Source organism: Mauremys mutica, chromosome 4 (genome assembly GCF_020497125.1).
Source record: "Mauremys mutica isolate MM-2020 ecotype Southern chromosome 4, ASM2049712v1, whole genome shotgun sequence".
Lineage (NCBI taxonomy): Eukaryota > Metazoa > Chordata > Testudines > Geoemydidae > Mauremys > Mauremys mutica.
The window spans coordinates 41614811-41637301 of record NC_059075.1 but is presented as its reverse complement, the minus strand read 5'-3'; the positions used below and the strand labels follow the sequence as shown (position 1 = coordinate 41637301).

Here is a 22491-nt window from a genome sequence, read left to right as displayed (position 1 = left end):
GTTAACACAAACCAACTCACTCATAGCAAGGGCCCCAGATAAACCCTTCCTGTGGCAGCGCTAGTCAGCCCCAGGTAAGGAGAAGACCTTCAGGGATTTAGGAAAACAGAGGGCAGCACAGCTGTGATGAGTGTGTTGGTGCCCAGGCAGCAGATGAATATCTAATTATCCCTAGAAGGTAACTTCTCCTCACTCTCACATGCTTAGCCAGGGACCCCATTACCAACAACCGGAGCTATCCACACATCCCTTATGGGCCAAATGACAGGGATTTGAGAAAAACTTTAGGCAGGGGAGGCTCCCAGAAGACTGTCCCACTACAGTAGATACATCATCTTCCTTGTCCCCCTGCAAATTACTTTGTACAAACACCGGATAGTATATAGCACTTAGCAGCTGTGGCTAGGCCACTCCTCCCATTCACTCCAGCCCCAGCACAGACCAGCAAGAAGAGGCTGTTGCTGCCTTGAGCTAGGATGGCTTAGAACTGGTGACATGGGCCAGTGGGAGCTGGATGGTCTGAGAAAGGCTTTTAAAAAGTTAATGCTATTAAATCAGCACGAATACCATTAAACCGGGAAGAGAGGAAGGGCAAAAGGCAAGGAAGGATCACAAGGTCAGTGACTCCCAGGTTCCAAGTGGCCAGCCTTTGTTGTGGGAATACAGATGACTGCCAAGGAGCAGTGCTGAAAGTCACAGCAGCAACAGCTATGAGGCCCTCAGCTCCTCAGTGATGACCCACATCTGTGGGTGCACAGGACTGCAGCAGGGTCTCTCTTTAGTACAAACCCACTACGATATGGTAACAAGAAGGTGGTGCACACAGTATTTCAATGAAGGCTACAGAGAAGGTGGCTTGCTGTCACAACCAGTAGCTTGTACTACAACAGATTTTGCTCATTCACAGACTTTTCCATGGTGCAAGCCACTCACATACAGAAATTTATTTTCCCCACCTCACAAGGGTGTTTTGGGATGGTATCCCTATTTTGCAGATGGGGAAGTGAGGCAAGAAAGTGACTTGCCCAGGGTCACAGCAAGTCTGTGTCAGTCAGGAATATAACCCAGGAGTCCCTATTGACAGCCCCTGCTCTAACTACTTGATCATACTGCCAAGGCCATGTTTCACCGACTTCCTGAAACACATGCAGACCAGCCTGCACGCAGCTTGTGATCAAGTCTGCCCTGTAACTTCATATGCGATCAGACACTCCTCCTCTATTGGAAAGTGAAGTATTTTTTTCTGTACCCATGTTCTCAGGGACAGAAAGCAGGCCCTTCCTCTCCACTCCCCACCCCCATATCCCAGCAGCTCCACGGGCAGCTTTTCCCCCATTCCCAAAGAAGGCCTCTGGCCTTACTTCTGCAGGAGGCTTCCCATCCCTCTCCTCGTCTCTGTCCCATCTCTCTCCCCTTTCAGAGGCATCCATCTATCTCGGTCACTGCTCAGACAAAGTCTCTGAACACCCCTAATCTGTTCCCGACCCTGCATCCTTTCCTTCCCAAGGAGTGGGGAAGGGGAACTGCTGCTTGAATTTCCAGGCCAGCTGAAACTGCCTGAGCACACTCCCTGACCTAGGGTTCCCCCTCTCAGTACACTCCCTTCACTCTGAGCAGTCGGCATTGCCCAGCTGGGGGAAAGACACCTACAGCAGAAGGTAGAAGGCAGGCAGCTAAGAAAAGCCAGAGACTCAGGCCTGCACTACACCCAAAACTTAGGTCGACTTACCTACATTGCTCATTGGTGCACAAAATTTTTCCACACTGTAGATACAGCTAGATTGACAGACAAATTCTTCTTCGCCCACCTCTTGAGGGGATGGATTTACAACAGCGACAGAAAAATCCCTTCCATCACTGTAGCAAATGTCTACCCTACAGTGGCATGGGTGCAGCGCTGCAGCTGTGTTGCTTGTAGTGTAGACATGGCCTCCTCACAGAGGCTAGCGAGCTAAAGAATAGGATGGAGATAGAGGAGGCACTGGCTAAAATCCAGAAGGTGGGCAGGATGGAGATATAAGGAATACTGTTTGCAGAAGCATTATTTGCCATTGTTCTTTCACATCCACAGCCAGTGATCAGCAAACTGACCACCGCTATAGATCTGCAAGCGGTTTGTAACTCGGCATGTACCTTACACACAGTCTGCACATGAAGGACAAGGACAATACCTAGTCAGCAGGGATTTTGTCCACATGCTGCAGTATACCTCAGCAAGGAGGCTGCCTAAGAGTCTGGATGCCTAGCATGTGTCGGATTGTTGCCTAGGATGTGCAGCTTGGAAAGTCTCTTCCCATTATGTGCTAGACTAGCTGGTCTTCTACCAACCAAGCAGCCTGCCCTCAAGAGAAACTAAACTGATTTATAAACAAAAGTGAAGGGAAAAAATAGAAAGCCAGGAATGGAGATGGGATTTAACACCTGAAGCTTTGCAAACCTTCACCTGAGTATAGAGCAGAGATCTGGGGGCTGATAAACCAGTGTGCCCTGGAGCAATTGCTTCCCCTTTTCTGTCTCTCAGGGTCTTGGGGATTTAGGATTCTGAGCCACCTCACAGGAGAGCAGCAAGGCTTAAATCAAGGCTATTTCTAAAGTGCTTTGGGAGCCTCTGAGGGAAGGCACTCTATAACTTCCAAGTATTGATAGCAGGGGCTTGAGTCTTCCACAGCAGCAGAGTTTGTCACACAATTCACCCCCTTGCTGCAGAATTGTGCTCCGGAATCCAACCTTCCATTAAAAAAATTATTTCTGGCTCTTAACCTTGTGGAGAAAACCTCAAAAACATGAAGTCAGCACATCGTCATCTGCAGGGCCGGCTCTAGTTTTTGCCGCCCCAAGCAGCGCACCGAATTGCCGCCACAGGCGGCGGGGGCAGTCCGTGTGCCCTTAGGGCGGCAGGTGCGTTTACGTGGCGGCAGCAATTCGGCGGCAGCTTCTGTGTTTAGCCGAAGCCGCCGCGGACAGCTAAATATAGAAGCTGCTGCCGAATTGCCGCCGCCGCGGAAACGCGCCTGCCGCCCTAAGGGCACACGGACTCCCCCCGCTGTCCGCGGTGGCAATTCGGCGTGCTGCTTGGGGGCAAAACAACAGGGACTGCCGCCCCTTGCAGATTGCCGCCCCAAGCACCAGCTCGGAATGCTGGTGCCTGGAGCCGGCTCTGGTCATCTGCCTGCCTCCTCAGAGAGAGCATGAAACAATTGCTTAGACAGTTGTGGCCTGCCCCATTCATCTCAGTCAAAGCCCTGGGGGTTCTGCAATTCTGTGGCATTTTCCCCCAGGATGTCATGGATTGCAGTGATTGTGCCCTGGATTCACTATTTAGCTACAGCTAGGTGCCGGACATTTCATTTTGCATCAGTGACCCTGCTCTGATGGGACCTTTTGCTCTGTAGCTCTCCCCACAAGGGGTATTAACTGGATTACAGGGTATGCTCCCTGTATTGTTCTATGGAGCTAGGAAGCAGGAGGCTGGGGAGCAAGAGCTACAGGCCAGCTTGCAGCCAGAGAGATGGAGAGATAATACAGGTTGTCTAAGCTTCTGTACTGCCAAAGCCTGAAAACCAGGGAAATAAGCTGCAGAAACCAGCTATGAGCTTATCCCTTTGCCTGACACATATGGAGAGAAGGAGGCTCTGAGCTGGGTTGTCTGGACAACATAACGGGAGCCAAAACCTGAGGTGTGGAGTCAGAGGGTAAAAACAAAACAAAAAAACCCACCAAAACCCATTAATCCTTGAAAATCATTAATAAGTTTTATGACAAGGAGTATTTTCAACTCTGAGGTGCAGCTGCACATGTGGAAATGGGAACAAAGGTTTTTCACAGCAACAGGATAAGCTAATGTTGCAGCAGAATGTAGGAATTGCCGTTTCAGAATCTGGTCCCAGTGTGCTGCAGGGTATGCAAGACCTGTCTTGTTACACAGGCCTCTTGTAGCCTCTCCTCTAGTTTCGGAGATGGAACCTATGTTGTTTTCTGGGTTCCTACTTCATTCACAAGGTCGAAGTGTAGAGACTCCATCCAAACATCCCGCACTCCAACTCCCACTTGCAGCTGCTCAATAGCTGCCACCGCTCAGCAATTTATTCTGCCTCACCAGCTGTTGTGGTTAGCTCTTCTCACCAGGCAGAATAAGAGCTCCCCTCCTTTGTGACTCAGTAGCCTTTACTGGGATTGAATTGGCACACAACTCTTTTATTTAAACACATTATTTTCAAAACTTCTTTATTGTATTTGTAATACCGTGTGTTCTAGGGGGCACAGACATTAACTCTGCAGAAAAAATTCAGTCTGAGCAGAAAAAAGTGCTGGAAAAACATTGATCTAAGATGTTATGTGCAGACAGTTTACACCACACCTAACGTGTGGAAGACGTGTTGGGCCACATTTCTCTGTAGCACAGACACCAACGGAGTTCACAGAGGATGAACTTGCACCACTATCTGCAATATACGTATATTTATGAATGGAGGATCCTATGCAACCCATTTGCATGGAGTGGCTGTTTTACTCCATGGAGAGCGTTGCTCTTTGCTACTCATAAGTTTTGTTTCCCTCCTCCAGATTTCTGACTAATGATTTTGAATCATGGCACTGAAGGGTTATAGTGCACAAGGACTCATCAGAGGGCAGGAGACTGGGGTATCTTGAAAGGAAACGGTGCATTTTGACATGCATATGTCAGATACGTCAATATGACAGTGCATATATCATTTTGACAATCACACAGACATTACTGACCAATAGTAGCTCTGTACTCATTGGTTTGATTATAGAAGGTTTGATGGAGATAATCTAGTTTCTCTCCTACCGGGTAAGTTACCAAAAGGCAGGCATCACACCTTCAAATAAAAGGTGGGCTTCGTTATATCACGGCAAAGCTGCACAGAGCACAAAGAATAAGCAGTAACTAGGTACAGATTGGAACTAACCACACAATGGTAGGTGCCAAGAACCCATGCCTGGGCCATTACAGCTGCTGGTGGTGGTTTATGGAGCCACTTCCATCCTTAGCCAGCATCAATCTTTAATGTGCCCATCGCCAAGAATTCTAATCACCCATAGGGAGTAATTAGTGACAGAGGAGATACACATTTTACACAGTCCTCCTATGTGGAATCCAATTACATTCCCCGCATGGAATAATAATCAGTAAAATGTCTATTGAGAGTGTGGATTGCACAGCACAAGCCATTGTCCTCTTCCAGCACACCTCCCTGTGCTGAGAACCCAATGCTCTCTCTCATAAGTGACCTCTTGAGTACAGCATAATGGAATGCTATGGCTGGAAATGTGATGCTTTGGTGCCCCCATGTGGTTAAAGGCTTAAAGAGCAGATTCTGTTCTCTAGGCCTAACATAGCAGACCCTTTTGGCCCCTAACCTGGCATATTATAGCAACTTATTTACTGGCCTAGTTGGAAAGTCTCACATCCTTTACAGCTCCTGGTCTGCTTTTTCCTGAAGGAGCAATACGCAGCTGCAAATTTACTCTATGCTTTCAAAGACGCCAGTGACAGTGAAAGTGGCAATAAACACGGTTCCCCTACTGTTTTATGTAAAAGACATCTCTCTCTCTCTGGTCTTTCAATAGCTTCCATCACTGTCAACTCAAATCACCATAATATCTAACTATGCAGTGGGAGGTGGGAATTCCTGGTTCACATCATTTCAGAGCTCACATTCTCAAGTGAATATTTGTGCTGGTGAAGTCTGATTGGAACTTAAGTTCTGGCATCAAACTGTTTCCATCTTACCAGTACGAAATGGTTCAAAGTTATATGGAAACGGGAATAGATGGGGGATGTCCTTATTTGTTCCACGAGTTATAATGAAGGTTTGAAAAGTTGCCCTCCACCCCTCAAGAAAAACAAAGTGTGGGTGGGTTTTGCTTTTTCTTTGTTACATTATAATTCAGGTCTCACTTACTCTGGAAGATTGTCTGGAGGACTAGAGAACTACCAGGGTTAGGACAGATATACCAAAGAAATGAAACCTGAGAAGCTGAAATGGTTTTTATTTAAGTTATTTAAATCTGTTTTGTTTGGTAACACACTTGGGAGAAAAGGATTCAATTTCTTTGTCTTTTCAATGAAAAGCAGAGAAAACTCTCAGTCCACATTGTTGTACTCCCCATCAGTACCCACCCTGGGCCAGGGAAGCTAGTGATCCAACCAGCGGACTAAATTTGGTGATGAATCCTAGTCATGTGCCACCTGAGGCACATTGTTCATATGCTAAGAATTATCATCCAAGGAATCCTTCTGTAAAAGCCATGGCAAACAAGACTTGATGTTCATTATATTTCTAGTGGTGGGGAAAGATAGAAGGATTTTTTGTGGGTGGGAGGAGAAAACACTTCAGGCATTTATACGTCATAAAAAAAACCGCAAGTGTCTACAAGTCTAATTTCCTTCAAACCCACCTTTAAACTCAGATCTGAAAAAGGGTGTAGGGGAAAGAGCATATTGGTGAAATTCATAAAAGATGGTAAAGAACTAAAGACTCTAACTGAGATGATCCAAAGGGACTTAGAAAGATTAAGAGCAGTGGGCAGGAAATAAAGCAAGGAAAAAAATCAACAGCAACCAATGTTCAGTGGGAGAACGAAGACTGTAATCAGTAATGCTTAGACACCTCTGGGCAAGAGTGGACAAAGGTGTGACATTAGATGCAAGTCTGCAGTACAAAAGAATGACCAAAAAGCAATGAAGTTCGGGATTGTCTGGCTGCAGAGGCATCACATCATAGAGCAGGGAGGTGGTAAGTCCTCTCTCCATGACTCTGGTGGGACTACACTTGGCATAGCAAACTCACTTCTGGGCATTTCAGCAAAGGGTGGAACTGAGGGAAGAGCTACAAAAATGGTTAAGAGCTTGGTGGGACTAATTTAGGAGGAAAGATTAAAAGAGCTAAAACTAGCTGGCTGGACTATGATGACTAAGGGGGAACATGGTAGGTTTAGTAGTCAAGAGGGGAGGAATTTAGGGCAGTGCAAGCAGGTAAAGCTAGGAGGAACAAGGTGAAATTAAGCAGTTGAAAACTTCCTAGCAGTGAGATCTAGAATGTGAAATGGTCTCCCCAGGGTGTGAAATAATTTCACAAAGGTGAGAAACCACACAAACACTGGAAAAAGCAATGGCGAGATGGAGAGACTTTAGGGAACAATCCTGCACCCCTGAGTTGGGTTATTGGACAAGCTACGCGATAAAATTTGCAAGAGTGCCTAAGTGACTTGGAAGCCTAAGTCCCCTTTTCCAGAGTGACTTAAAGCCATATTTACAATGGTATCTAGGCACGTAAAGATGGAGGTAAACACCTCATGGGGTTTACACAATGCCTAAATATCTTCGTAAAATCTGGTGTTTAGGCCCGAAGGAGCCGCAGGCCTGGCCTACACTTAAAAGTTATGTCAACATAACTATGGAGCTCAGGGATGTGAAAAATCCACACCACTTAGCATCATCACCATGCCAACCTTACCCCCAGTGTAGACACAGCTAGGCTGATGGAAGAATGCAGTCATAGACCTAACTACCATTGCATGAGGAGGGGTGTTCCTACATTGATTGAAAAACCCCTTCCATCACCGCCAGCTGCAATTACATCACAGGGTTATGCTGACATCACTACAGCACCACAGCTGTGCTGCTGTAGACCTGGTAATGTAGACATGGCCTAAGTCTCATTGAAAGTCAATGTGACTTATGCACTTGGATATGTTTTTCAAGAGTACCTAAGACCTAGTCTTTCTTCCATCTCTTGGACACCATTACAGAGCAAGACACTGTGTGGTGCTTGGTCCAACAGACATGCATATAGAGCAGTTTCATACAGCACAAAATATAAAACCCAAAGGCAGGTATCTAGTATCATTTGTGTGCCCCACCCTTCCCCCAGTAGGAAATGGGGGCACAGCTTTTATCATTTTCACAGATGTGGATGAACAAGCCCAGTGACTGTTTCCTTAGGGCTGGGTTGAACCAGTAAGAGAATCTAATCCTGTTCCTAAGGTGACCAGATAGCAAGTGTGAAAAATCAGGACAGAGGGTGGGGGGTAATAGGCACCTATGTAAGAAAAAGCCCCAAATATCTGGACTGTCCCTATAAAATCGGGACATCTGGTCACCCTACCTGTTTCTGTCCCTGCCTCCTTTAGAATACTAGAATACTAATACAGAGGGAGCTAACTGTACCCAAAACAAAGCTTGCAGGGGTGGCTGCATGAGTTCAGGAGTTCATGTCTTGGGCTCCAAAGGAGTCAGAATAAGATATACCCCTTTGCATAGCCCTTCCCTCAGAGTCAGTTCAGCTGGTGATTCTTCTTTCTCCCTTAGATGTCTCCTGCTGAGGAAGGAGCAAGACCTGTCAAGGGAGATGCAGAGAAAGTGCCCTTTCCAGAACACCGCTGATGCTTTTCATTCTTGTATTTGTTAACTAGGTATCAGCATGATTGGTGCACTAGAAACATGGAGCTAAAGGCACGTTTGGGTTGTTTCCTCTGACATGGAAAGCAGCAGTTTTTGAGTGCAGCTCCTCTACCTGAGTGTTCATAGCACATGTATCACTGGTACCAGAGTTCCTGAATCCCAATCCTGGATCACAAACCCCAGAGATACACACACAATTTTATATTAAACAGGTTTCCTGAGCCTACTTCTCATGCTCCACGAGGAACAGAAGCAGGACTCACTTGGCAAAAGAGCTGGAGAATGATCAGTCAGGAGCTTCTAACTTTCAGCAATATTATGAAGTTTAAATGTCTGATTTTGTGCATTAGATTTAAAACACTTAAGCCAATCAGAATATACAAACCCAGTGCACATGATAGCTGGAATCTCTAACATCTTCCTCTCCCACTAGTCTTTTCAACCCACACCCTGAGACCAACTTCATGTTACACCAGGGGACCTCAAGCTCCCACAGTACAGACACATTTTACAGCGATTACCTCTTGACACCCTCCTTCCCATGTGTCATTGCCCTATTCATCACTAAACATTCCTGCAGGAACTATAGCAACTCCTCACACAGAATACTCACCTTAGGAAAAGAGTGTACTTCAAGCTTCTTTTTAAACAGGAAGTTTACTAGGAGGAAACAAAGAGCTGGTGCCATATGACCATCCAGCTCTCTGCAGACCACCAGCAAGTGCTCCACAGAACACTGTTTACTACATACTGCCTTACACAAGCTAAATAACCAGGCCCAGAGAAGCGCTACAGAATGGCAGTGGTCATCCAACTTTCCCTCCCTTGGGCGGGGGCTCTCCTTATTGTTCAGTGTTGTTAGTCTGTCACCAGACCTGGTACATCCAAGGCAATGGTGGTGCCAGCTTCTCCACACCAACCTGCTCCGAAAGGACCCACTCCAGAGGGAGAGAAGTTTAGTCCCTGTGTTAATTCAATGGTTGGCCATCTCTGCCAACAACAGGGCCGGCGCTTCCACTAGGCGACCTAGGCGGTCACCTAGAACAGCAGGATTTGGGGGGTGGAATTTTGCCACCCTCGGCGGAAATTTGGCAGTGGGGGGGTCCTTCCGCTCCGTGTCTTCAGCGGAAATTAGGCAGCGGTTCCTTCACTCGCTCCAGGACCCGCTGCCAAAGTGCCCAGAAGATGCGGAGCGGAAGGACCCCCCCGCCACCGGCAAATGCTCAGAGGGGGAGCTCTGTCGCCTAGGGCGGCAAAAACCATGGCACCACTCCTGGCCAACAAGAACAGTTAGGGCCAGTTGTGGTGAGCACGAGAACACCTTTCCACTAAGACGTGAACTGAAACCCACCCCAACCAATGTCACATAGGCCACCACACAGTCAGATAAGAACAGTTTAGTTACTAGTGACCTGGGCTGAATTTGAATCAAGGACCTTCCACTGAAAGGCTACATATCCTGTTACCATCCTCCTGAGCTAGCAGATAACCTTCCTCTATGGTAATCATCCCTTCAGTAGCAGAAGCATCCTTATCCCCACAATCCAATTCCTGTGCCAAACAACAACGGCACTTTAACTAAGATAAGTCAGACAACAGTTTCACCACTTCTCAGGAGCTTTGGTAAGAACAGAATTCAGCTCTAGCTGGGGATTGCCTAGCAGCTCCGGAGCCCAGCTGGACAGCTGGTGGTGCAGATCCTTGAGCATATTATAAATGTTGCCACTCAGCAAGAAGACAAGGATTAGCGAGATCCATAAATTAGCATAAAAATTAGTGAGCAAGACAGGAGGTCATCGATTACTCCTTAGTGTATGCAGATTAGCAGAGCAGATCGGAGAAGACCAAGAGCCCATTTAAAAGGAAGGTCTCTGGTATGGGACCAAAATGGGAAGGTGTGAAGGGAATTTGTTTTGTCTGGGGTTCCTGTGATGCAGCTGTTCTGAACAGCATCTCTCTTTTAATAACTTATGGTGCCAAGAGATGCTTTTCACCATATGGGTATGGACACTTACTATTCAGAATGGAAGGGAGCCAAATCTGGGCCAACGCAGATTGGCTAAGGGAGGCAAGCGTTGGACCACATTAACACACTGGCTCCTTAACATTCAGGCTTCTCAGAGTCAATTTTTGACTGTCAGCATCAAGGGAAAATTTTCATCAGACTCAGTTTTGCTCTTGATGGCTTGATCTAGAAACAGTGGTGGCAAGCTTTTCATCTGGGAGAAAAGGGCAGGAAACTTTGCAAATAACCCCTACACCATTCAACAGCCACAGCCAGACCTTCCTGGAATGGAAGTAAGGTGGACAGAGATAATTAGTAGAGCCTCAGCCAGAACGTGAAGGGTGAGCATTGGTTGAATCCTAGGAGAGTTACACACTTCAGAGTGGTGTGAAATCAACACTGATTTTCTGGCATGAATTTGAGCCAGGGATAAATTCACAGGCAAGCCAAAGTTCTGCATAGTTATAAAAAAATAAAATAAACAAGAAATGTTGTCCTCTCCTCCTAGGCAAAACCACAAATCTGACCAGGGACCAATTCTTCTGATCACTGGTTCAGCATAGAGGTTTACTAGTTTCCTAACTTCACTACTGTAATTACCTTTAAAACTATACATCTCTGCCATTGGTTTTAGCACCAATCTTTCAGTCTGCTAGAGTTCAAGATTATGATGTTATGTCATTTGAAAGCTGGTATTCTAGGCTTCCAGATAGTATAAAGACGGCTTCTCAGTGCTATTACTGATCACTAAAAATCCCATCATAATTCACAAAGAAAAAATGGTAAATTAGAATTTTTTTTAAAAGACTAGATTTTGCAAAGCACCAGACACCAAAGCACATCAAGAATATTTGTGTCATTCACATCTAGAACTATCACATACAAGTGTTCCAACTGGTAAATAGCTTGGTATTTATTTCTAGCCCTGGAAGTTGACAAGATACTGAACATCAAACTGTCAGACCTTCATTGGCCCCAGGGTCTAGCAGCATTATTTTAGCACCAGTTCAGGATTCAGTATCACAGATCTAGGATGCCAGAGTAGAAACATGTTCAGTCCCCTATTTGACCCAGGTGGAAATGCTGTTGTGCAGAGAAACATTATCACTTTTATGGCCAACTGACAGTTTTCTATTGGCAGAAATAGCTTCTTTTTTCACTCACTCAAAGGACTGGCAGTGAAGAGAGTTTTGCTTTTCTTATGATCTCATGATTCTAAGGAGAGAGGAATGTGAATAGCAATTAAAATTATCCTATCAAAGCACTAGGAATGATGTTTGGAGAAAAAAATCCTAGTCACTTCTGTTGGTGTCTCAGCGTGTCGTTCTTCTCTAGCTCTCTCTGGTTAGATAAAGGGAGAAATCTTGACCCCATTGAAGTGAATACCAAAAGTCACATTGTTTTCAGTGGAGCCAAGATTTCACGCCAAGTTCTCTAGGACAGGGACTGCATATTCTGTGTTTTATGCAGTGCCAAGCATACTGTTGGCCCTAAATAATAGTAATAAAATTAATGTGTTTTCTTGTCTCAGAGCCATCAAAGAGAAGAAGTATGTGGGAGGGACAATACATAAAGAGTAGCTATTGTCTGTAAATGCAGAATTTAATGCCATTTTTTATACTAGCTCATGAAAGCAAAATGTATAACAGCACTGACTTGTGCCAGGCATAATGGTGTTCTCAACAGGCAGTTTCCATTTATGGAATTCACTCCCACTAAAATCAATAACAGGAAACCTGGGTGCTCAGCATCTCTGAAAAATCAGGCTACTTATTTAGGAGCCTTAATGCCTGACTTTAGTGACCCAAGTTTGAAAATTTTGGATCAAGTACTCAAAAGTAGGCTAGGTACTATTCAGACACAATACACATGCTCCAGACTGAGAAGTTTACAGTCTAAGGCTCTGATCCTGCTCAGCAATCTACAAGGACCAGTTTCTCCAGCCACATATCATCTTATCTGGCATTATTTGTTGTTAAAATGTCTATATTAGTGGCTCATGGTTCCATTACACACTCTCAATCTCTCTCTCTCTCTATATGTATATATCAGACACCCAGGGCCGACGAGACGGGGGGGAAACCGGTACAAATTACCGGGGCCCGGCGGTCTGGAAGGGGCCCGTCTTCCCTGGCTTCGTTGGCCCTGTTTAGCTGGTCCGCCCTTGCTGGGGGACCAGAAAAAAAATTTCACCGGTGCCCAAACCCACTCTCGGTGGCCCTGCAGACATCCATTATCCCCCAGTCTGATCTATTTATCTCCAATGTGAATTACAAGCTCCTTTGGATAGGGACGGCTTTGCTCCAGTTTATCCTGTTATGTGCACACTGATGATGTTCAAAAGGGAAAGAAAATAAGTATTTACTTCAGTAATTTTACTAGTAATTTAAGTATTTAAGATAATTGTCAGGATCCCTCCTCTTTTGAAGACCACACTCACTAGCTATTTTTGTAAAGTCCTCCTCACTTTTTATCCATACTTCTTTTTAGTTCCTAGTTCAAGATGGATTTTATATAGCAGTTCAGAAGCTCAGCAGTTTTACTGTTCTCAACCGATTTCACCCTTCCCTTTTATTAATGTTCCCATTTCTTCTCGCTTGCTCCCACTATATTGTGAGAGCCCTTATTCTCCTTCACCCTTTCCCCTACAATTATTGTACTTTATTCTGTAAGTTTACCTTTTCACTAGCAGTCTTGACTGTACATTCGTTTGGTCTCTGCATGTGCCCATTCTACCCTCAACGCCTTTTTTAAGTTTAAATTTCAACTTTGTGAGCAGGCCTCTGTTTGCAACTTTGTGTTCCCTGCATTCTGATTTCTATGTGAAAATCTGATCTCTTGCATCTTACTTTTGTTGTCCTTGAGGATTCTCCAGCCTTGTACACAAGTGAATGTGAGTGCTTCCACCCATGGTGCCATGCTCATGAGTTTGCTCAATCCCCTACACCGGGTCGGCCAACCTGAGCGTGAGAAGGAGACAGAATTTACCAATGTACATTGCCAAAGAGCCACAGTAATACGTCAGCAGCCCCCTGTCAGCTCCCCCCCTGTTCCCAGTGCCTCCTGCCCACTGGCAGCCCTGCTGATCAGTGCCTACTCCTCTCTCCCCGCACCTCCCGATCATCAGCTGTTTCATGCTGTGCAGGAGGATCTGGGGGGGAGGGGGAGGAGTGAGGGCATGGCAGGTTCAGGGGAGGGGGTGGGAAGGGGTGGAGTGGGTTCAGGGCCTGTGGCAGAGCCAGGGGTTGAGCAGTGAGTACCCCCCAGCACATTGGAAAATTGGTGCCTGTAGCTCCAGCCCCAGAGTCAGTGCCTATACAAGGAGCCTCATATTAACTTCTGGCCACCCCTGCCCTATACTGTGCTTTCTAGAAACCAATCCCTTTGTCTGTGCCAGAAACCCCACTATTTTTCAAGTGACACACCGATACATTGGGATGCAACAAGAAAATCTTTGGTAGTTTTAGACCCGTGGGCTTTGTCCTGTTGTAGAAACTAGAGGGAGTCTGCCCAAAAGGTTTTGTTCATCATTTTAGAGGAAATAGCCATACAACCAGATGCAACTCAAGAACAGAAATTGCAGGGTACATTTAGACTTGCCGCAAGGCCAGGAAGCCGTGACTATGGCCAAGTCTGTTAATATTTTACAGGCTGCTGTGCGGTCCTCCTCCTCCCACCCTGACTGATGTGCATTTGCTATTTCCTACAAGAGCAGAGGCTTCCATGGTGCAGTCATTCAGGCTTTACTCCATTTTGGAGAGTTGCCACACTGGAGGAATCTCTCTCCGATGCATATACCCAACATTGGCTTCAACAAGAGAGCATGGCATCGCTCTTGTCCCTTATCTTAATGCAAGGGGTTGGGTGAGATGAATCACTCCAGAAAACCTGCTTGGGACAGACTCTGGCCATGGCCCCAGGCTGGCATGATCTCTCTTTCCCCTAGCCTAACGGGGAGCAAGGAAAGTACATTCAACTAAGTCAGGTCACTGACCATTATTTATTCTTCCCCAAAAAATACAGTCAATAATTCTGATTGATTAAATGCATCTGTGAGCTCCCTCTTCTTGAATACAGCCTGGGACAGGCCAGTTAGTATTCCCGAAACAACATCCCATGGGGGAAAAAAATCAATGGTTGTGACCTTTGTGATCTCTGGTGAGGACACTGCTTATTTGCATGCTGCATTTTAAATTTCATTTGGTAGTAAAGTTATTTGTTTAATAATATACAAAGACTAGTGGCTATTATGGGCTGGGTTTGCTTTTCTGAGTTTCCCCTGGGAAAGTTCAGGTTGGGCTGCCACATTCTTAATCATTACTCACATTCAGGCTCAATATTAATCATGTAGAGCTTTCTCTGGCTGGAGATCATATTTCTCTTTGATAATACCTTATATTTCTAGAGAGACTTAATGCTCAGTAAACTATGGAAAAACCACCTCCTCCAGGGGTAATTCACTCAGAGCTCTTGGGGGCAGGGACCATCTCTTTTTTCTGTGTTTGAACAGCACCTAGCACCATGGGGTCCTGGTCCTGTGATGGCAGCACAAACAACAGCTTCCAACTTCTTGAGTCTCTGGTTATCCTGTTGGGACTGGGGGAGGAGGATTAGCTTCCTGTCTTAGAACAAGCAAGGCCGCAGCCTGAAGACAAGGGGGAATTGAGAGTGATAGGACAGTGAAGCAAAGGAGAGTAGGTCCTCATACACTGCAGCCCCATAACTGCACAGCTTCCTCCTTCTCACCCTGCTGTCATGGTCATGGTCTCCAACCACCTTGTCAGGAGCATTACACAGAACAAAGCGGGTTCCATGCAGAGTGCTGACCAGCTCAAGTGGTGTGTGGAGGATGATACCATGAAAAGAGGTCCTCCTCCAGTTCCCACCCTCAGCAGATCAGCTCCCCATTGAAGAGTCACAGTGTCATAAACCCACAGGAGGCTTCTGCATCTGTTCTGAACGAGTCTGGCTGCTTCTGACCCTATTAGGCATGAATAGTAGAGAAGTTCAGGAATCAACACACCCAGTCACAGGAGTGACCTCTGCATTGGAACATGGCAATTGTTTAACAGCTGTACAACAACCATACAAAGTATGTTAAGGGAAAGTGAAGGAATCCTATTTCCAACTGAAGTTGCAAGAGGAATACTAAGGAGGCAGAATGCAATTACCCAGATTGAAAATCTGCCCCCAAGTCTCTCTTCCATCAGTCCATCCAAAGAGTAGAGAATTGGGTATTCACCCTGTTAAATGCTTTCAAGTTAGAAACACTTCCCAGTTAAATATTCTGGAATGTATTGCCCAGATTGTTCTCTTGTGGAAGAGGGGCAGGGACAGAAGCACTAAACCAACAACTTTTTCCATTAGGTTTTGCAGGAGCTTCATCATGTTCTCAGGCAGTAGTAGCAGTGTTGTCGAGTGGTGAAAGCCTCTACTGCCCACAACTCAGGAAATATTAGCATGTGCCCATACATTTACACATTTTCCTAAGTCTACTGCATTGTGTGCTACATGTCAGGGAGCAGAAACCAACCTCTCTAGCCTCTTGGGCACAGAGAGTGGAAGTTTCAAGATTCCCTCCTATAAAGGAGCTCAGCGTGGCAGTTTTATTACTAGGCTCATGCTGTAAGTATCCCCCCTAAAAAAAATCCAAAAACAAAAAGGGCCTAGGAGTAGGAGCCTTTCCCTCCTAGAGAACTGGTTCCATTCTGACCCAGGGTAGAAGACTGAATAGTTCAGAAGATTAGGAAAAGGATATGGTGTCTGCCACTTTTAGGTGACTGCTTCCCTTGCCCAAGCTGGTAATAACTGAATGTTATTGACATCTGCTTGGGAGCCCCTATATGAAATGAGTTGGCAGGTCTCAGCACAGTATCTTTGAAGACAGAGGTCTATCACACAGCCACCATCGAGGTGACAGACTTCAAAAGACTGAATGAGCCATGGTGACTCAATTTCCCCCATCACCACTAGATGGGACCTCTCCTGCTCAGAGTTGAAGTACATTGACCAGGTGGTGTGAGGCACAGTGGATAACTTCTTCTACCTTTCCCCATGTTGTAACTGTTTTTACAATAACCAGAGTATGCAGATTTCCAGATGGCTCATTCTGGCATCTCTTCCCTGCATTCAAATTGCTTTAAAAAGGGAAGAGAGAACACCTCACTCCACGACAAGTTGGAATACGGAAAAGCTGCTATAGTATTTTAAAAGTTTCACGCTGTTGTTTAAGATCTACCATTTCTGTGTGGGAATTAGCATCATTTCCACTGCCTTCATTGTGGAGGTCACCTGCCTGTTATCTTTTAATTAGCAGTACCTGATTAGGAGATCTGGAAGGTCACCCTAAGGAATAGGTTATTACCAGCAATCACAACGGTTGGCAAATTGGCAGAAGACATGTGACTAAATGTCCTCTCCTACCATCCCCATCCCACAGTCACACACACCCTCCACTTCATCTGAAATTCAAGGACGTTATGTCACATAACCGATCTTCCTCAGGCCCGACTGCTAACGATGTCCCATAAAACACCGCCTTCAGATGACAGGTGTGCACAAGAGCGGCTTTCTGAAAATAAAGCTCAGCTCCTACTGCAGACAGAGCAGCTGCCTGCAGACTCTGAGGGTCCCACTTTGAGTTTCAGATATGATAGCCTATTATTATGTTTGCACACTGCCCCTAAGTCCATTCCAAGTGGTGGGCACAATATGGCAAATGCCAGTTACCCCAGGAAGACCTCTTCCTAGTCCTTCCCAGGCAGTATGATGTATTTTAAGTTTAGACTACATTTGTAGCATGTAGCACCAAATGGCCCTCTGGATCTGTAGGGAGTGGTAACTTGTTGGTGACCTTTCTAGAGCCTGTGCCACGGCTTTACTCTTCTAGAGAGCTCACTATCCTTCACATGCTTTTTTATTGTGTTCGCGTGCACTCACACACTCACTCCAAGTCCAGTCAGATGGGCTAGTTCTCTTTACTTCCAGGGATGTTTTAAAAAGGCAGGATCCTTTCCCTACAAGACCATTATAATATCTTGCATATGGATGTACTATAAGAGCACAATTCTATTGTTTTCTGAAAAGGAGATGGAAAACCCCTGGCCTGGGTCTCACTTAGGGTGACCAAATAGCAAGTTTGAAAAATCAGGACGGGGTGGGGGGTAATAGGAGCCCATATGAAAAAAAGGCTAAAATATCGGCACTGTCCCTATAAAATTGGGACATCTGGTCACCGTAGTCTCACTGGACAATGACTAATATTGGAAAGTGCCATTGGTGGCCAAAATTTAAATTGAACTGTAAGGAAACTGAGCATTGCTGTGAACAGCTCAATGAGATACTCTGCTCAGTTTACAGAAAAAAGGGGAAAAAGCAGACAAGAGTTTAGTAAGATAATTCATAGAAGTGTCTGAAGTTTTTAGAATGAGAACATCTGTAGTTACTTTAGACAAGGTTAAAAAGATATAACTGTATATAATGCCCTGTGCATAAACTAAACAGGAGTAGGCAAGATATATTTCACAGTTATCCATTATGGATATTGTAGCTCCTTCCTCTGACATATCTGGTTCTGGTCACTGTTAGAGACCAGATACTGGATGAGGTGGACCACTAGTCTGATCCAGTGTGGCAATTCCTATATGCAAAAACTATTTGGTAACAGAGCATCCTTACATTTCTCCATGAAATATACTAGTATAGAATTCCAGGGAAACAGGGTCTGCAAAACAGTAGTCCAATGACCGCAGGCCGGGTCTTTGGTCTGATTCTGGTCTCAATGGGAACTTACACCCTTTATAACAGGACTTTCACTCAGGGCCGGCTCCAGGCACCAGCTTAGCAAGCAGGTGCTTGGGGCGGCCACTCTGGAGAGGGGCAGCACATCCAGGTATTCGGTGGCAATTCGGCGGAGGGTCCCTCGCTCCTGCTTGGAGCAAAGGACCTCCCGCTGAATTGCCACAGATCGGGATCGCGATCACGGCTTTTTTTTGGGGGGGGGGGGGGCTTGGGGCGGCAAAACCCCTGAAGCCAGCCCTGCTTTCACTCCACCTACATTGGTGGCCAGTAGGCCACTCCCAGGCCCTCCTTCTATGCTGGGTTCTAGTTCAGGAACCCTACAGCAGGTAACTAAGGTTTGCTTCCTCAAACTCCTTCCCGCCTCCCTGGCCTCCTTTCTACCTCAGCCTGTCTCTAGGCCCTTTCCCCCAGGCCCTTCCTGGGCTCACTCCTCCATAGACTCTTTGCCCTATCCCAGGATCTGCAGAGTTCTGAGCAGCTGTTGTACCAAGCGGCACCTCCAAGGGCTTTCTCTTTGGAGGCCTTGCTCTTGCCTGCCTCTCCCAAGGCTCTCTGAGTGTTGTGTCTTTCCTCTAGAAACCTGACCCCCAGGCTGCCTCCCTGGGCTCTAGCCTTTCAGTCAAGGCTCATGCCAACTGTGGCTTTCCACTGTCTCTCCTGGCACTTTGCCAGAGCTCCCTTCTTAGGATCCTCTCCCTCCTCTCCCCTTGGGCCTCCCACCTCCTTCTACGGCCCTGAAATCCTTCCATTATTAGTCATCTCGCTCCTCTCAGCTGGGACTCATCCTAAATTGGGGTTGGCACACCCCTCTAGGTGCACATGCGTGCACTAATTGCTCCCTGGCTTCAGTGAACTCTTTCTACCAGTACAGTACAAGGTATACAACCCCATTGTACACTTTAATTATTATTATTATTAACTACTACTACACCACCACACCCAAATGAATTTAGTTCTAGTGAAGAGTATCAGACTGACAGTCCTGGAGAGCAAAGTGCCACATTTATTCACAGAAAAAATTACATTACAGCAGGAGCTGTGGAGCTTCTTCACACACGTAACTTCCTGCCATTGTACCAATCCAATCCTTGCTCTCAAGGGACCTCTGCTGGGATGAGAGTGGCCCTTCATGACTATTGCTGAAGCCACCAACCAAAGGGGCAATTAGTGCCAATCCTGGCAGGAGTCTGTGGAATGCTGACATCTGTCTCAGTAGGAATGACAGTAACATTCAAGTCATTTCAGAGGCCAAAGAACAGCCAACAGATGGTAACAATTTTCAGTCCCTATAGCCCTGGCTTTCATTTCCTTCTAGATTACAAGTCTGAAAAACTCCAATAAGCCCATTTCCCTAAGACAGATGGTCCTCTCAGACTTGCATCTTTTCAAATCTGAATAAATTGCATATTTGGAGATAGTTATTTTAGAATCCGCTTAATAAAAAAATAGAGCTAGCAAAGGAATTGGTTTAAGGATAGATTTGTGAGACACCAAACATCCTCAATTCCCTTCAACTTCAGTAGGAGTGAGGACACTTAGCATCTCACAGGAGGAGGCTTTTGGTATAGTCCAATGGCTAGAATGAGGGTCGTACACACCCATGGAAGCTCAGTTAACATGCTGACTCAGATTTTCTAGAAGGTGCCTGCTCTTTACCAGCAGAGTTTGACAGGAATACAAGAAGACTGAGTGACTCAAAATCATGATGACTCAGCTTCAGACCTAAATCCAGATGATCTGTTGTGCCCCCGCCCCTCCTTGTGCACCACTGGTAAATCATGCTTATGTGCACACAAGTACAAACACACAGAAGCACCCTATATACTACATGCTAAAACAAGTGTACTGCCTCTCAAGAATCTCCAAGTCTAGAGAACAAAATAAAGGTGCAGAACCATCTAGGATTTCCGGCAACCTACTCCTTTCCCAGCACAAGCAAATCAAACCCTGCTACCTAACAGGGTGAGAGGATGAATGAACATAGCCACCTTTCCACACAGCAATTAGCAAATGAAATCAAAACAAAGGAATCATCCCCTATTAATCTCTCCCTGCCAAAGAGCACCCGACTGCCATATAATCCACAGCAATTATCCAAATAATGGGAGCGCAAGAGATTTATCTTGAAGCAGGAATTAAGGAGGGCACGATTAATGTACTGCACATTGAGTGCTCAGACAAAAGCCGGTGATCCCTCTCTGCAGGGCTGTTTGAGGAACCTGCAAAGCTCAGTCGTGTGGAACCACTGGCCCCTGGCTATTGCTTACTCATCCAAAGATTCCCCTTGCAGAGCGTGAGCTCTCCCACCCTGCATCCTCACCTTCAGAGCACATTGGAGAATTCACACTCTGGCAGGCAGTAGGAAGTCCCAATATTTCATACCAACAATGTCAAATATAACAAGTGTTGAGACATTCACAAATAACATGGCCTGTGGTCTTTCAATGACCACTCCTCTTTGAATCTGTATTAATCAGTATAGTGGAGAAAATGAACAGGCAAAGTAAAAAAAAAACAAAAAACCTGAGGAGAAATAATCTGTGTTTTATTCATTAATATCATGGCACCCAAATGCCTCTGAGTATTTTAACAACATTACAAAGAGCCACCAGACTGAGCAACATGCTCAAATCAGTCAATGAGCCTGGAATAGAAGAGAAAAGGAATAAAGGTGGTCCTCTCCCAGTGAATACCCACATTGTATCAGGGCAGACAGAATAGCCAGGAAATACAGAAACAAGAGGTCCCCAACTTGAACAATGTTAGTGAGGATATCTGGAAGGAGCATTTCAAACCTACAGACCCTTGCCAATCTGTGCTATCTCACGCAGTTTCAAAACTATACCATGGAACGGTACCCGAGTTAAATCCCTCTGATTTTAAGAGTAATGGGATAAAGCACAGGAGGTGGAACTTCAACCAGAGACCTGCTGCAGGGACATTTTGAGCTCTTATGGAATATATAAAATTGAAGTCAAGAGGAAAAGGAAGAGTCAAAACCCGGCACATTACCACAACCAAGGTTTCAAGCTGGCATGCAGACATCTGGTCTGTAACCGTCAGTTTTACCAGATGAGCAAAGAGGGAGCCTGCCCTGCCTAAACTGGTCTTACATGGATGTGGCTCATTACAAGTTATTCGGTTTGCCAGCCTGAGAATAGTAAAACTGGAAGTTGTGTAAATTCTTTCACACTGAGGCTGCTATCCAAATGGCTATGTGGTTCAGAGATCAGAACCCGACTCCTGGTAAGAAACCTAACATTACTCCATTGAGAGTGAGTTCACAGGCACTAGTGGCTGCTGTACTCGTGCATCTTGTCAATACTTGTGAGTTTTATCTGATGTCTCCTCACAGGGAAAACAGCACAAAAAGACAAATAAGCTGAACCAAAGTGAAATCACAAACCCTTACTGGGAGGGGCGGGGGTGGAATCTATCCAGGGTCTTTCATTTTCTACCAATTTAATTTTCTGGTTAGAAGGTCTGGGGTGGGCAGTGGTCGTTTTCACGTTCCCTCCAATCCAGTAGCCTGCCTCTAGCAGTAGTCAATACTTAATCCTTCTGAAGGGGAATGAGAATGCACCTGGCCAACTATGCAACATGTGGGCTGGGGAGATTGTTTCCTGCCCCTGCCTGTGGTTGGCTTCTGTGCTGAAGTTTTAATAAAACGCACCAATTCATCATGAGGAAAAAACTTGAAAGATACTGTACTCCAAAATACTTTCTCCCATTACTTTTCTTTCCTTCCTTTCATCCTCACTTCCTGGTCCTTCCTTCTCATTTCCTCAAGCTACCCTCTCCCCTTTCTTTCTATCTCCAGGATGGTATGAGAATATAAATGAAGCTATTGCCCACTGGAGCTTGTCCCGCAAGCTGCACAGTAGGGGCTATACTCACTGTTAGAACTTACTGTACATCTTCTGTGTGTGCACGTGGCAGAGTGAAGAGCTGGGATGGTGAGACAGTGGCAGGAGTAAACTAAGAGTAACTGGCTATTACAGCTATGCACCAACTTAGCAGCTCACTATAGGAGCTCAAATTCTCCCAAGTTCCTCTGATTCAACCCCATTGATTTCATTAGGGTTGCATCAGGTGATATGAAAGGAGAACTTTGCCCTGGGTCTCACTAATCAGGGTAGTTTTCCACTGAATGAGCTGCTCTAACCATTTTTACAGCTCACAGACAGTTTCCTTTGTCACCTTTCGCATGGAGTATCTCTTTCCCTTTATTTTGCAACTAATGATTTACTGCTTCAAA

At 45.7% G+C, this 22491-nt stretch overlaps 1 long non-coding RNA gene across 1 annotated transcript in view; it reads right to left on the bottom strand.

The window, feature by feature from the left end:
* Positions 1-13282: 13282 nt before the first annotated feature.
* The window catches only part of LOC123368107, a 37939-nt gene continuing 28730 nt past the window's right edge, over positions 13283-22491 (bottom strand). Inside the window, exon 4 of the long non-coding RNA XR_006578689.1 lies at positions 13283-13393. This is a non-coding gene — a long non-coding RNA (uncharacterized LOC123368107). The remainder of the gene's footprint in view (positions 13394-22491) is intronic.